A 17,457-nucleotide genomic window follows, 5' to 3' on the forward strand; every position below is an offset into this window, starting at 1 on the left:
TACATATATACCAATATAAATGTAAAATATATGCACACACCTATAGATGTATATAGGTATATTTACATATATATGCATATATAATATGTATTATTTATATACACAATACAATATAAATTATAGTATGTACAATTGAAAATTTTTGTTCCATACTAGGAAAATTATTTCAGAACAAAATTTATCTGTCTCTAGAAAGACAGATTTAAATGTCTTGAAGTTTTCTCTTTCCTTGTGATGAACATATGGTGAAATTCCTACTAATGGTGTAACTTTGACTTCCAATTGGGTATCATAAAGTATGAAACGAAAAGCAAAGTGCCCTTCTTTAGAAATATTTAAAATTTGAGTTGAATTTGAAGAAGGTGTTGCCAGATTTGAATTTGGTGCTACATAGAGGAAAAGCTGTAACAATTTAATGAATGACAAGGGTTAAGTGAAATGGCATCAATTTTATTTTCACAAGACAAGAGCCATAGGAATGAATAGCTTTGTCTTTAAAAATTGTAATGATGCTACATAGTTCTGTTCTATATCTTTAACAAGGAAAGTGGCCTATTTGTGACATTTTTTTATTCTTTTAATTTTGTATGGGTAGTATTTGATGTTTCCATTTGGATTATTCTTGTCTTTAAAAAAAAAATAAACAAAAGATCCCAAAGAAAACAGGAATAAGAAAAGGATGGCAGAGAGCACTGGCTATAGTTTGTGACTTCAAACTCTTCTTCTATGACATCAATGAAGACAGAGACTCAAAACCCAATGCCGTAGTGAGTCAAGTGATTGACATGAGGTAAGCTCCGAAAAGGTGGCTATTTTTGTGTCAAATGTCTGTGAATAAAATTGGTTCCTGATATTTTAAAAAATGATATTGTCATTTATGTTAAGTCTTCAGTTTTCTCCATTGCCAAGTGAAATTTACAATGCAAGATTTTTGCCTAAAGTTTGTTATCACTACCTTTTAGACATGGATTTGAAGAAATATTTATAAAACTTTTTTCAAAGTTTATTTTATTATTACTTGCATGTGTGTGGGAATGTGTGAGTGTGTCTGTTTGTGTGTGTGTGCTGTGAGCACGCATGCATGTGTGTGTAGTGGGAAAGGATATAAACCTCAAAGATAGACTTTTTAAATTAAGATGTAACTCGCATATTATAAAATTATTTTAAAGTGTGCAATCCACTGATTTTGAAGAATATTCTGAAGATTACGCAATCATCACAACAGTCTAATTTTAGAGCATCTGTACACACTACAGCAAAAAATCCCCATATTCATTAGCGGTCACCCGGGCCCCAGCCCCTGCCAATCACTAACCTATTTCTCATTTTATCCCTATGAATTTCCCTCTTCTGGACATCTCTTATGGATGGAATCTTGTAGTGTTCTTCTAAGAATAACATTTTTAGGTTCCCCATATGGCATGAATCAGTGCTTCATTACCTTTTATGATTTATAACCTTTATCAGACTAAGGATGTGAGTTGCTTTCTATTCCTAGTCTGTTGAGTGTTTTCATCTGGAGAAGGTGTTGGGTTTGCTGCATGGTTTCTGTGCCCATTGAGGTGATCATGTAAGATTTTCCTCCTTTATTCTATTATCATGTGTCCCACACTGTTTGGCTTTGTATGTTAAACCAACCTTGCGTTCCTGGGATAAATTACACTTGGTCTTGGGTTTGTTTTTGTTTTTTAACACAATAACTTTATTTTATTTATTTATTTTTTTGTGGTGCTGAGGATGGAACCCAGGGCTTTTGCACATGTAAGGTGAGCCATAACCCCAGCCCCTGGTCTTGGGTTTTAATCCCTTTAATATGTTATGGGATTTGGATTGCCCAAATTTATTGGAGAATTTTATATTAACATTCATACAGAATATTGGTTCTTGTTTTTCTTTTCTTCTGATATATTTGTCTGGTTTCAGTATCAGGATACTGCTGGCTCAGAATGAGTTAGAAAGTACTCTCCATTTGGGGGAACACTTTAAAAAGGATTTGTATTAATTTTTGTCAGCATTTGATATAATTCCCTGGTGAAGCCATCTGGTCCTGGGTATTTCTTTATGGGAAGTTTTTTGATTAGTAGTTCACTCTCTATTATTATTATTATTATTATTATTATTATAACTATTATTATTCTGGATATTGAACCCAGAGCTGATTAGCCACTGAGCCACATCCCCAACCTTTTTTTATTTTTTTTATTTTGAGACAGAGTTTTACTGAGTGGCTTAAGACCTCCCAAAGTTTCTGAGGCTGACTTTGAACTTGTGAACCTTTTGCCTCAATCATCCGTGCCTCTGGGATTACAGTCGTGCACCACCCCATCTGGCTTTGTTCTTCTGATTAATAGTTCAATCTCCTATTAGTTATAAGCCTATTTAGAATTTCTTTATCTTCTTGAATCAATTTCAGTACTTATACCTACCTAGGAATTTTTCCATTTCATTTACATGATCTAATTTGTTGTACTTCTTAGAATTTCTGAAAAAATCAGTAATAGTGTCTTCTTTTTAATTTCTGATAGCAATTTGAGTCTTTTCTCACTGTTTTTCTTGGGCTAAAGGTTATTCAATTCCATTGACCTTTTCAAAGAACCAATTTTTTAGTTTTCTTGATTTTCTCCATTGTTTTTCAGTACTATAGTTCATTAGTTTGCACTTCAGTCTTTATTATTTTCTTTCTTCTGCTTGCTTTGGGTTTAGTTTGTTCTTCTTTTTCTGGTTTCTTAAGGGGACGGTGGGGTTATGGTTTGAAACCTTTCTTCTGTTTCCATGTCAGTAACTACATCTTTAAATTTCCCTGTGAGAGAGTGAAATTTTGCTATGTTGTATGCTTTTTTCATTTATCTCAAAATATCCTCTAACTTATGTTTTCAATTTCTTATTTGACCCATTAATTATTTGGTAGTATGTTGCTTAATTTCCATATTTTATAAATTTTCCAAATTTTATTTTGTTATTTTTTTTTTCTAATTTCATTCCATTGTGGTCAGAAACATGCACTGTATGATTTCAAGTTTTTTAAATTCATTGAGAATTGTTTTATGGAATTATACATGGCCTTTCCTGAACAATGTTCCATTTGAATTCAAGAATGTATTCTGCTGTTTTAGATGAAGTGTCCCATACAGGTCTTGTTATAATATGGTGTAGTTCAAGTCTGTTTCCTTGCTTACCTTCTTCCTAGTTGTTGTTCTGTCATAGAAAATCAGGTACAAAAATCTCCAACTACTATTGTTGAATTGTCTATTTCCTCCTCTCAATTCTGAAGGATTTTGCTTCATGAATTTGGAGACTTTGTTGTAGATACATATGTTTGTTATTTGTTCTTGATGGATTGACTTTTTTATCACTATGAAAATCTTTGTCTCTAGTAACAATTTTTGTCTTATAATAGTTTATTTCATCTGATCTTAATATAGACACTCCTGCCCCATTTTGGTTACTTTTTTGCATGGTGTATCTTTTCCTGTCTTTTTGCTTGCAATCTATTCGTGTCTCTAAGTCCAGAGCATACCTCTCGTACACAGTGCATTGCGATCACGTCCTCATCCATCCAGTCAATCTCTACTTTTTAAATGGAGAATCAAATCCGTTTTCATTGTTCTCTCTCTGTCTCATGCCATTTGGTTCTTTGAGGTCTCCTTTCCTTTTTGTCTTTTTGTCAGATAGATATTTCTAGTCTCCCATTTGAATTCCCTTGTTATTTCTTTTGGAATATATTCTAAATTATTTCCTAGTAGTTTCCCTGAGGTTTAAAATTAGCATCTCAATTTACAACAACCTACTTTGGGTTAACACAGTTTCAGCGACGTACCCAGCTGTTCTCCTACAGAGCTGTGTCTCCTGATTTACGCTGTCACTGCAGCCATTTCAGCTGGAAAGAGCTCCTCCTCAGTGTTTCTTCTAAGGCAGCAGGTCTGATAGGGATGAATTCTCTCGGTTTTTGCCTATGTGAGGATGTCTTAATGTGTCCTTGGTTATTTTTCTATAGGGTCATTTGGCTGGATACGTAATTCATGGTTGACAGGATTTGGATAAGTTTTCTAGGGCTGGACAATCCATGAATTGGTGGTTTAAACAATAGAAATGTATTTTCCCGTAGTTCAGGAGCCTAGAAGTCCAGGATCAAGGTGATGGCAGAGTTGGTTTCTTCTGAGGCTTCTCTCTTTGCTGCACAGATACCACCTTCCTCCTGTGTCCTTGCTTGGCCTTTCCTCTCTGCAGGCACATCCCTAGTATCTGTCCTTTTTTTTTTTTAAAGAAACATCTGTCATATTGACTCAGAGCCCACTCATATGACCTCAGTTAACTTTCAAAAGGTCTATTTAGAGGTCTTCTCTACAAATACAGAGGTAATCTGGGCTTAGGACTCTGTTGTGGTTTGGACCTGGAACGTTCCCCCAAAGGCTGATGTATGGATGGCTTGATGCCTAATGCAGCAATATTCAGAGATTCAGAGGTGGGAAGTGATTGACTCACAGGGGAACTTATCTCGCTAATGGACTAGTCCATAGCTGGATGGAATCTTGGGAGGTGGTGGGAACTGTAGAAGGTTAGACCTAGTTGAAGAGACTGGGTTCTGGAGGGCATACCTTGGGGTCTGTATCTTGTCCTCCGCCCCCTTCTCTCTGCTTTCCAGCTGCCACAAAGTGGGCAGCTTTCCTCCATCACACCCTTCTGCAATGATGCACAAAACCAATGAAGCCAGCTAGTCATGAAATGAAACCTCGGAAACTCTGAGCCTCAATAAATCTTTCCAATACATTGATATTTCTACCTCTTTAAGGCAGTCTAAGCTTTTTAAAAGAAACTTGCCTCTCAAAATTCTTATAATTCTTCACCCATTATTTAGCTTCCAAGTCACTTCCATATCTTTAGGTATACGATAGAAAAGCACCCCCCTTCTTGGTACCAAAATCTGTATTGGTTTGTTAAATCTGTCCTAAGAAAGTAACCCCAATGGGTGGCTTAAGCAAAAGAAGCTTATTCCCTCACATTTCTGGAGCTTGGAATTTCAGGATCAAGGTGGTGGGAAGGTTGGCTTCTTCTGAGGCTCCTCTCCTTGGTGCACCGGTGGCTCTCTTGTCACTGGGTCCTCACATGGTCTTTTCTATTGTGTGCAAGCACATCTCCACAGTATTTCCATCTTCTTATTACAGCACTGGCCATATTGAATTGAAGATTCTTCACATTGCTTCACTTAATTACATCTCATGAAATATGTTGGGGGCTAAGACTCCATCCAAGAGATGAATTGTGGGTGGTCGTAATTCAGCCCATAACAGAATTTTCTTTCTACTCCTTTAATACATCATCTAAGTGCCCTTTGACCTCCATGAGTTCCTGTGAGAATTCCTCTGTTAACCCCATTGGGGATTCCATGTACATGATGGATTGCTTCCTTCTCTTTGCTTTCGAACTTTTCTTTCTCTTTCAAGCAAATTGTTTATGAGGTGTCCATGTGTGGGATATTTTACAATGTATCCTACTTGGAGTTTATTGAGATACATGGATATGGAGATTAATAGTTACCAACAAATTGAGGAGTTTTCCAGTCATTATTTCTTCAATTATTCTTTTTTTCGGCTGAAGAAAGAATTTCTTCCTTCTTTTCTCTCAGGGACTCCTTTCATGTGTATTTTTAGCATATTCTTCAGGCTGTCTCTCATGTTTCTGAGGCTCTTCCATTTTTATTCATTATTTTTTTCTCTTTTCTTTAGACTAGTTACCCTCAATCGATGGGTTACTCTATCTTCGAGTTCAGTAATTCTGTCTTCTGTAACAAATTCTGATGTTAAGTTCTTACCGTGAATTTTTCATTTCAGTCATTATACTTTTGACTTTAGAAGTTCTATCTTGTTCTTTTTATAATTTCTTTTTGTTGGTATTTGCACCTATTTGACTCAGTATTAGGGAATAATTAGCCCTTTCATAAATGCTTTCTGGTCTTCCCTAACACAATCTAAAAGCAAGACCTGAAAGGACCAACTTTTTCCTAGTTTCCGCATACCGAAAAATACAAAAATATCCTTTATCCAACACGATAACATCTACCTATGTCAGGCATTTAGCTGAAAAAAATGGTCAAGCTTACAAAGAAACACAAAGTTAGACTCATCATGAAGAGAAAAATTAACCAGTTAAAATGGATCCAGAGCTGATGCGGATGAAAACTATAATATCCAAGATGAAAAATACATTAGATATAACTAAGGGAAAATTAAACATTTCAGAAGATAACAATAATTGTCCAAAATTAAACAAATAAAAATGACTTAAAAAACTTGATTACTCTATCTTCAAGTACAGTAATTCTGTTTTCTGTAACAAACTCTGATGTTGAGTTCTGACAGTGAATTTTTCATTTCAGTCATTATACTCTTTGAAATTCTATTCAGCAAACCATAGTTCAACTTCAAACAGCTAATAATATGTGTAGTTTGAGTCCCAGAAGCACAGGAGTGGGGAGGAATGGAAAAAATTTTTGAAGAAAAAAAATGGCCAAAATATTGCCAAATTTGATATAAAATTCAAACTCAGATCCAAGAAATCCAATACAGCCCAAGTTCAAGAAATATTAAGAAGGGGCTGGGATGTGGCTCAAGCGGTAGCGCGCTTGCCTGGCATGCATGCGGCCCGGGTTCGATCCTCAGCACCACATTCAAAGATGTTGTGTCCACCGATAACTAAAAAATAAATATTAAAAAAAATTCTTTCTCTCTCTCTCTCCCACTCTCACTCTCTCTTTAAAAAAAAAAGAAATATTAAGAAATATCACAAAGGTTCTTAATAGTCAAATGACTGCACAATAGCACCTCATGCACGTAATGTGGGACACACCTTATGTAGAGATGAACAGAATAATGGGTGCCGTTGGAGGTCTCATGACCAACACTGGAAGAATATTAAAAAATATTTTAAATACTGAAAGCCAATTCACTTTTAACTCTTGCACTCAGTGCAAATATCTTTCAAAAATGCAGATGAAAGAAAACATTTCCAGAGAAAATTATTTTTCATTTCCTTTGGATATACATCCAGGCATGGAATTGCTGGATACTGTGATAGTTCTATTTTTTAATTTTTGCGAAAGCTTCATCTTGTTTTCCATAAAGGTTGTACTAGTTTACATTTCCACCAACAGTGTACACAGGTGCTCTTATCTTCACTTCCTCATTAGCTCTTGTTATCTTTAATTTTTTTGTAACAGCCATTCTTACTGGGGTACAGTGATACAGTTGACTGCAATTTTGATTTGAACATTTTTTCTTTTGTTTATTTTTTTTATTTGAACATATTTATATTCCCTTTGGCCTTTGGTATTTCTTCTTTGGAAGCATGTCTATTTAGGTCTATTGCCTATTTTTAATTGACATATTTATTTATTCTTTTGCTATTGAGTTTTGGAGTTCTTATACATTCTGGATATCAACTTCTTGTCAGATGCTTAATTTGCAAATATTGTCTCCCATTCTATTGGTTGTCTCTTTGCCTTGTCTATAGTTTCCTTTGCTATGCAGAAGCTTTTTAGTTTGATGTAATCCCATTTGTCTATTTTTGATTTTGTTTCCTGTGCATTAGGGGTCTTATCCATAAAATCCTTGCCCATTGCAGTGTCATAAAGAATTTCCTCTATCTTTTCTTCTAGTAAGTTTCAAATTTTCAGGTCTAACATTTAAGTTTTTATTCCACTGTAGTTGCTTTTTTGTAACTGGTGAGAGATAGGGGTCTAGATTCATTCTTCTTTATGTGGATATCCAATTTTCTCAGCATCAATTATTGATGACTCTTCATTTTCCAGTGTGTGTTATTATTACCTTTGTTGAAGATCAGCTTGCTGTAGATACGTGTGTTTGCTTCTAGGCTCTCCATTCTATTCCATTGGCCTCTGCGTTTGTATTCTTGCCAATACCATGCTGGTTTTTTAAAACATGTTTGTTTGTTTGTTTGTTTACAATACCTTTATTTTATGTATTTATTTAAATGTGGTGCTGAGGATCAAACCCAGTGCCTCACACATGCCAGGCAAGTGCTGTACCAATGAGCCACAACCCCAGCCCCTATCATACTGTTATGACCACTAAATTTTTCTAGTGTGTTTCAACACAGTCTTAATCAAAATCCTAGCAGGTTTTAAATTTTTTCTTCTGTTGAAATTGACAAGGTGACCCTAAAATTCATAGGGAAATGTAAAAGATCCAGAACAGTCAAAATACCTAAAAAATAATTTTGAAGAATTCACCATAGGGCTGGGGTTGTAACACAGTGGTAGAGTGCTTGCCTAGCATGTGTGAGGCCCTGGGTTCGGTACTCAGCACCACCTAAAAATAAATAAAATAAAGGTCCATCAACAACTAAAATTAAAAATTAAAAAGAAAAGAATTAACCCTATGTATATATATGATATATGTGTATATATGATATACATACATATCATATATATATATATATATATATATATATATATATATATATATATGTAAAATCCAAGTATACACATATTTGGAGTCTCTGTTCTATTACTTGAATACACATACTTTCAACAAGTGACAAAAATTATCAACAAATGACACTGGAACTTAAAATATGAAAAAAAAAACCACTTTTAATCTACTCTTTGTAACATATATAAAAGTTAATTCAAAAAGATTGTAGAACTAAATGTAAACCTATCAAGTGTGTAGAAGTAAACATAGGCAAATATCTTTCAAATAACTCAAATTCAAATCAAATCATTCTTCCATACAACACAAAAGTACAACCCATAAAAGGAAAAATGTTTGAATCTAAAATGTCTTGCTTTTTGAAATGGCACTGTTAAGAGGAGTAGAAAAACAAAGCCCAACTCTGGGGAAATATTTGCAAATCAAATACCTGTTGAAGGACATTTATCCAGATACCTAAAGAAAAAACACAAATTTAAAAGAAGGGAAAGGTATTTGAAAAGATAGTCCAATAAAGAAGACAGACATATTGCAGATAAGCACCTGCATGTATACTCAATAATATTAATATTAATTAGGGAAATTCAAAGAAAATAACCACGAGATACTAAAAGTATTAAAAACTGACCATTTCAATTGTTGGAAGGATCTGAATGACTTAGAACTCACACACACTGCTTGGAAAACTCATCCAACCCCTTTGGCAAACAGTTTAGCAGTTTCTTCAAAAGTTAAATGCAAGGCTGAGGATATAGCTCAGTTGGTAGAGTGTTTGTCTTGCATACGCAGGTCCTCAGTTCAATCCCCAGCCTCACCAAAAAAAAAAAAAAAAAGTTAAATGCACACTGATCTTATGCTCCAGCCACCACACTTCAAGAGAAATCAAGGTGTATGTCCATATATGCTATGAAAGACAAAGAACACATTGTATGTTTCCGTTTATATAAGCTGCTAGAGAGTGCCAAGAGTGCCAAGTATCTGGAGGGACAGGAAGCAGATTGGTGGTTGCCTAGGGAAGAAAGGAAGGAGAGTTTGGGGGTTGGTGGATATGGTCCTTAAGTCCATCATAGTGATGGTTTCGCAGGTGCACACATAAATCCAAACTTATTGAATTGCACACTTTAAATTATGGTTTATATGACCAGTATACCTCAGTAACATTTTTAAAAAATATATCCAATTATATATTTCAGGGCATGTGGCTTTACTTAGGGGCACTGCTTTGGGGTCAGACTAGTGTTCCTATCCCAGCTCCATGCAGACTTTCTGAATGTGGGGCACACTAGAAGTAACTTGGGGTTTTCAATTTCTTAGGGATGCTGGCTGGTCATAGGTGAAACACTCCATTGCTTATTAACAATTAATGCAGGAAATAACATTAAAATGCGGTAAAATTAAAAGGGAGGGTTGTGCTTCTGTGTGTTGCTTCACGCTCTCTTGGGTGATTCTACTCACCTGCCGCCTCCTGCTTTTCCTTTAGGGATGGAGCATTTTCAGTCGGTTCTGTGTGGCCCTCTGATTTTACTCCTGCCAGGAGAGAGGAAATGCCCCGCATATTTAAAGTAAGTGCTCATGCTGCCTGGGTCCCTGGTTGGTTTCTGTTTGGATTCTGCTGGGATCCAGGCTCCCGGGGCTGCTGCAGGTCACTGGAGGCTGAGGTTTCAGAAGTGCTGAGATGTCATTTTCCCCCACCCCCATTTGCAACCGTAACTCTCTTCTCAGTCACATGGATTATCAGTAGTTTTTGGTACAGGTCACGCTCTTTCCTTCTACAAGTTAATCTCTGATTTAAAAAAGCGAATATACCTGAGACTGTCCACTCTTTCCATAACCAGGCAGCTGTTGAGGACAGCTGTCAGAATCCTAGCTGAAGGTTGGGTGAGCTGACAGGGTGGGATGGGGGCAGGGGTAGGGGTAGTGAAAGAAGAGGGAAAAAGAGTGAGAGAGAAAGAGAGAGGAAAATTACAAAATAGGGCTGGGGATGTGGCTCAGTGGTTGAGTGCCCCTGAGTTCAATCCCTGGAACCACCTCCCTTCCCTGCCCCCCCCCCCCCCCCAAAGAAAGAAGATTCCAAAGCATGAGACTTGGACATTGTAGACTCCCGGGCATGCCTTCTAGACCTGAGGGCACTTGACAAAGCAAGTTTCCTCTGGGCCATTTTCTCACAAGTCGGATTTCATATTTCAAATCCAAATCAAGACTACCACATGGGAAAAAAATGGAGGCAATATGTGGTTTTGCAATCTGAAAAAAAAGAGAAAGAAACAAAGTCCCACTGTTTAAAAATTCATGTGAAAAATGAAAATGGTTCTTGAATGGGTATATAATGTGACTTAAGGAAGGAACTAGGTCCCCTTGTTTGAAATGTGGCTAGAATCAATCTAGGAAACTAGTTGACAGCTCCAAACAGAAGTGTTCCACATCCCTCAGGTCCAAGATAGATATGCTTAGACTGTACCTATCCTCCAAGAGACCTACAGAGACTTGGCCATTTGGAACTCATTTACAGAGTGGGAGATTCTGTCATTTATTATGTCATTGCTATTTAATGGGTATATAGTAAGAAAGTCTTACACATAATCCAGAGTTCTGTTAGCCTAAATACATATTTTAAATTTGAGTTTGGTCTGCCTTTGATGAGTAATGATGTGAGCTGTAGGTGTGGAGCAGGCAGACAGCATAGGCATCTTTAAACATGTTTAATTTAACAATTAGAAAACCGTGAGCATTGAATTCTATTGCAATTGTATTTTGATAGCCAATTGCAAGGTGCATTGCCAATTCAGAGATGCCCAAAGGGGCAAAGCTGTGTCTCAGAATTGATAAAATATTAAGGCTCCGTCATTACACAGCCTGGGTTCTCCTGCTTTGTACCCTTTTTGCTCCCAGTAAAATGAAGAGAATAGTTGAACCTTCCTGGTGAGGTTTCTGGGAGGATTAAATGAACTAATACCTGTCAATTCCCTCCCCAAGCAGGGTCTGCCCTCAGCTAAAATGCTCACTATTTTCATTTGATGGAGTCCAATGTGTTAGTCAGTCATAGCCTTGGGTGTTTTCATGAAGATTAGATCAGAAGTGACTCTCACATTTTACAGTGTCCGTCCCTTGCTACCCACCTGGGTGCTGGTACTCACCACTTGATCTCCTAGCTGGGCTGAGGGTGATCCTACTAGAGGTGTCATTTGCCAATGGTGAGCTTAACGGAAAAATGCTAAACAGGCTGCATAAAGGAGTGCCTGCCTTCTTATAACGTAGATATTCCTTACATCGTTCTAGGTCACAGCTTCTCAGCTCTCAGCACCTAGTAATAAATATTCAATCCCAATATTAGCAGATATCGAGAATGAGAAGAGTGAGTGGGTGGAAGTGCTGAGTGAATTGCATAGGATATTGAAAAAGAATCATTTCAGAGACTGCTCAGGCTATGTTCTCAAAGAGGCTTATGACAGCAGTCTACCCCTGATCAAAACCACCCAGGCAGCTGCAATCATAGGTATGGATTTACATTTACCCCACTAGGGTCACATCTTCTCACTGCAATCCCAAAAGCAAACTCTGAATAACATTGATTCCCACCTCACTTGGCAACAAAACCTGGTCTGCACTGAAAGAAGGCTGTTTATGGTCTCCTTCTCCCCATACTATGCTTACTCACAGGGGTCTCTGCAAAAAGATCAGTATGTTTGATTATAAGGTGGTGCCTGGGATAATATGGTGTTTGAAAATATACAGTAATACCTTTCTCAAGCCTGAAAAATTCTGCGTTCCAACCCACATCTGGCCCCAAGGGTATCACCCAACATGTGGTTCTACACAATAATTGATAACCGTATATCTTGAGGGAAGGAACCATCTTCTAATTCTGTTCTCCCCATGCCCAGTAAATAAATGAAAAACATCCAGGCACAGGGACTCAGGCCTGGAATCCTAGCTACTGAAGCAGTTGAGGCAAGAGGATATAGCAAGTTTGAGGCCAGCCTCAGCAAATTGAGTGAGACCCTGTCTCAAAATAAAAAATTAAAAGGACTACAGAAGTAGCTTAGTATTAGAGCACCCCTGAGGTCAATCCCCATTATGCCCATCCCCTGCAAAAAAGGAAAGAAACAGATGAATCAATGAATAAGTAACTCTAGTAAGATCTACACTTAAGCTTTTCCTATTAAGCAGGAGGAATATTTGCATTTCCCAAGTGCCATTTCTCCTGATGCAGATGGCGTGGCAGTGAGGGACTCTCAGCTACTTGTCACATGTGCAACAAGGAGCAAGTGGGTCAACTTCTCTGAGCACTACTGTGCACGCGTGTTGGGTGCAGACAAAGCTGGTTTTTCATGGTCATGTGGAGGAACAGATGAGGGCATGTGTGTGAAGCCCTGTTCTCTGTATTCAAGGCCTTCACTCGGTCAATAGTATCTCAGCGCTTTGAGTTTAAATTCTCCCGATATTTCACTGCTTCTCAATGCTATGAGTGTTCAGGCCAAGATCACTGACAAATTAGATTATAAAACTTTTTCATTTCTGAAATAAATATTTACGTTCAAATTGAAAGCATGTCTCTACTTGACTATTACGCTTTCTTCAAGTATTCATGAGGATCACTTTGCAATAATCATTGTATTCAAAAAAGTCATGTTTTAACATGCTTACTTTTGTAATCTGGAAGAAAAAATAATACTGTCAATCACTTTTCCTATTATTTCTTTTCATTCTCTGTATGCTAAGTCTGCCTCTGGTTTTCAATGAAATTATTTGATTTGTTTTGAAACGTTAAAAATATTAACCTATTTGTCCAATTTATTAGCTTTATTTAGTGTTTTCCGAAAAGAAAGCGTGGTGTTTTTACTTATGTGTCATGTGTAGATCCCAAAAGAATCGTTCTGGGCAATGAAGAAGGGCTATTTGTCGTGCACATTACTATAGATGGTAAGGAGATTTACTGATCTGGGATAATTTTAAACTCTTATGATTATAGTATCAGATTTGTCCCCCTCCCACTTTTTTTTGTTCTATAAATAAAAACCTTCCCCATCTGGTTTCAAGTGTTTTCAAGTCAAATGACTTTTCTAATTTCCAAGGGCCCATAATCCCCTAAAGTCTAAATATTTTCTCAGGTGATTTTATCTGTGAGTCTGCTCTAACAACTCAGAGTGTTAATCTCCTCCCTTCCTCCCCTGCTCTTATAACGTATGCAAGAGGAGCCAGTTTAGTGCAGTTGGTCCTCCTGAGGTCTTCCCTCCTAGCATGAGGTTAGATAAAGGAGAACCCCGAGTTTGAGGGACACCAGCTATGCCTTCACTGGAAGCCTCCTGTGGCCTCTGGGTGACTTGGCTCTAGTGAGGAGGTCCACATACGGTCCACCTAGGAGTCCAGCTGGGACTCCAGTCTCTTTTGTTCTCTGCTGTACCCCAAGCACTCGGAATAGTGCCTGGCATACAGCAGGCACTCAACACATATTTGTGAAATATAGGAATCCATTTAGTGTCAGAACTGCTCCTCCTGAAAGAAATGGAATGTTTCCGTTTGGTAGGCACTGAGAGGTCTCTACCTCCAGGGCTTAGTTTTGTGCTTTATTTTGATGATTTTATCTGGGATGGCTAAGTTAGTTATAGATTTTAATCTCCTTTTTTTTTCTTTTTTACCTGTACAATTTGTAGGTGATACTCTTTTCTTCTGGTCTATTTTGATCGTCCTCAAACCAACCCTGTGAATGTGTCTGTTATTGTTTTAGAACCTGACTTTAATCCACTGGGAAAGAATTTAAAAATCAGAAAATTTCATTTCATGTATTTGCATCAGTATCAATTCTCTTGATATTATTCCCCAAATACTTGAGGCTCACCTTTCCCTGTCCCCTCCCTCTTTCTTCTCCTCTCCCCCACCCCCTTTCTATTCTTTGTCTGTCCCAGTTTAGACATTTAGTTGATCTTTTGGGAGTCAACCCGTGATTCCTTTGGGATCAGAGCCTGACTTAAATAACCGAGAATGTACAGATAAGTTGACACAGCTAGTCTGAAAGTGACGTGCCATTTTTATTTGTGCACATTACTCATGTTGATGACATTAAGATGATTTATCAGATATTTTTGATGGGCAACTTTGTTAAATGCTTTTTGGGTCAAATTGGGAGAAGGGTCAAAATAAAGAAATCGAAATCACTCTGAACTTGACAGTGACTTCCCATCTTGTTTGTCCGTGCAGAAATTCTTCGGGTTGGTGACTTGAAGAAGGTCCATCAGATTGAGCTCATCCCACATGGCCAGATCGTGGCGGTGATCTCTGGACGAAGTCACCACGTGCAGCTGTTTCCCATGTCAGCTTTGGACGGCCGGAAGATGAGCGTCCACAAGCTGGTGGAAACCAAAGGGTGCCAGGCCATGACCTCTGGAACAGTGTGCCAAGGGGCCCGCACCTGCCTCTGCGTAGCTAGGAAAAGCCAGGTCCTCTGTTTTGAGCTGTTCCAGGGCAAGAAGATTTCTCACAGACAATTTAAAGAAGTCCAAGTCCCAGCCAATGTCCAGTGGATGGCCATCTTCGGTGAGCAGCTCTGTGTAGGATTCCAGTCGGGCTTCCTGAGATACCCCTTGAGGAGAGAGGGAATCCCACACAGGATGCTGCATGCACACGACCCCACCCTGGCATTTATCGCCCGTCACCCGGAGGATGCTCTGTGTGCAGTCGAGATCTCCAGCATCGAGTACCTGCTGTGTTTTAAGAGCATTGGAGTGTACATCGACAGCAGGGGCCTCCGATCCAGGCCCGTTGAGCTGATGTGGCCCGCAACTCCCAGCTATTGTGGTAAGGCTACTTTGCAGCGCTCTCTCATATTTTAAGATTGATTTATTTACTTTACTCTTCTTTTTTTTTTTTAATTTGTATCAGGGATTGAACCCAGGGGCCTTTAACCATTGAGACACATCTCCAGCCCTTTTTAAATATTTTATTTAGAGACAGGGTCTCACTGAGTTGCTTAGGGCCTCACTCAGTTGCTGAGGCTGGCTTTGAGCTCGTGATCCTCCTGCCTCGGCCTCCCTGAGCCGTTGAGATTATAGACATGCGCCACTGTGTCTGGCCCTCATATTGTTAATGACAGATTTTGTTTTTAAAAACAACAACACTGAAGGTTTTTTCCTAATTGGTTGATGTCTTTTTCAATAGAATCACTTTAACAATGTTACATCTAAGTCACACATTTGAAATAAACTTAGCATTTCATTTTTATTACAAAGCACAGTTTATCTTGAGTATTGCCTTAATCCAAGCGGTTGCTTTTATCAATGCTCCCAAATTAGTATTTTTGTGGAATGTAAGCATTACTTAATTGTAGAATATAGTTATTAAATCTTTTTTTTTCCTTTTTAGGTTTAGCTTATGTATAGTATACACATAATTGTTCCTAAATAATTTTAGTCTATTTCACATTTCTTATTGATATAGCCAGTATCTAAAAAAATAAATGTGGCCTTCCATTCACTTAGCAAATAGCAATTGAGCAAACTTACCATGCTGAGGGGGGAGGGTACAATCAATGTTAAGCAGGTCACAAGATACACATAGTATCTTACAGTCAAAGAGGAGGAGAGCAACAATTAAGCAACTACTGCATAAAAGAAGTAGAGCACCCCATGGAAACACCGGGAAAGATACATAATCCAAACTGGTAGAACACGGAGACCTACAAAATGGACTTTATTTTTCTTTTTAGCACTATAAAAATGTCTTTTCTACTTGGCTGCTTTTAATTATCTTTGGTTTTCAGCAATTTGACAATGAAGTGCTCAGATGTGGTTTTCTTTTCATTCATCCTGCTTGGGGCTTGGTGACCTCTTTAGATCCCAGGGCTGGATCCGTGTTTGATTTTACTGGGGCCGATTGTATTGCAGATCTTCATATTACTGGGATGTGAAAGCCAAGGGCCATGAGACTCAGGAATGATCCTAAGGTTTCTGACTTTAGCAGAGGAGTCACCGATGCTGACTGAGAGAGTGGGGCACAAGGAGGAGCAGATTGTCGGGGAGCGGAGGAAGAGACCTGGCTATTTTTTCCCTTTCTTGCTGTTGTTGAAATATCTTAAATCAAGTCCCTGACACCACGTTGCACACCCATCTCTACGTACTTTCCATGCATCTCTAAAAATAGACATTTTCTCACATAACTGCACTGCTGTGATCACTCCTGAAGAAGTTAATGACTCTGGCTACCTTATTATGAGGTATCCCTATTGAACCCCACTACGACTCCTTTCAAAATGTGTTTGTTGGAATCAAAATCCAAGCAGGATCCACACTGCACACCGTGGTTTTTCTCTGGATTTCTTCCGATCCCGAGTAGTCTTCCCCGCCACTGACTTCTTGTCCTAAAGAATGTTCCACAAAGGGGATCCGGCTTTCCATTTCTTCATGGTGCTTTTTAACTGTCTACACCCTGAATTTCTTATAAGTGAAAACCAGCTCTAGAGGCTTTTAGTAAGAAGGCATCATGAATGATCCTGTGTAGACCGAATCCCATCGAGGGGCCACTTAGCCTCTGTCCATTCCACTCGTCATGGTAAAATTGGGGAGGGGTTTTAGGTGTTGTCAGCCCCCACTTGCCTAGTGGAGAGAAGACGGAGCGAGGAGGAAGAGGACTCAGGTCAGCAAGAGATGCCCAGAAGGAAGCTGGGGAGGAGAGTTGGGGAAGCGGAAGGGAAACATGGAGAAGAGCACCATCCAGCCCAGGAGGGATCAGTCAAGCGAACTGAGCAGGAAGGCCAGGTGGGGACCATCTGTTGGATGTAGCAGCAACCGTTGGCTGAGACCTGGAAGTGAGCAGTTCTAGTGGAGAGGTGAAGGTGCAGGTCACTTTGCCAAGGACTGAAGGATGAACAGGGGTGAACGGGGGACATGGAAAGCTAGTGGCCCTTTGAGGGACTGGACTGGAAGAAAAGAGAAGGAGACCCGGAAGAGGGATGTGGATGGAAGGTATCATTTTGGTTGTTTTAATGGGCAGACATCTTCCTGTTCAGAGGCTGGATCTC

This window comes from Marmota flaviventris, chromosome 16, assembly GCF_047511675.1.
Source record: "Marmota flaviventris isolate mMarFla1 chromosome 16, mMarFla1.hap1, whole genome shotgun sequence".
NCBI lineage: Eukaryota > Metazoa > Chordata > Mammalia > Rodentia > Sciuridae > Marmota > Marmota flaviventris.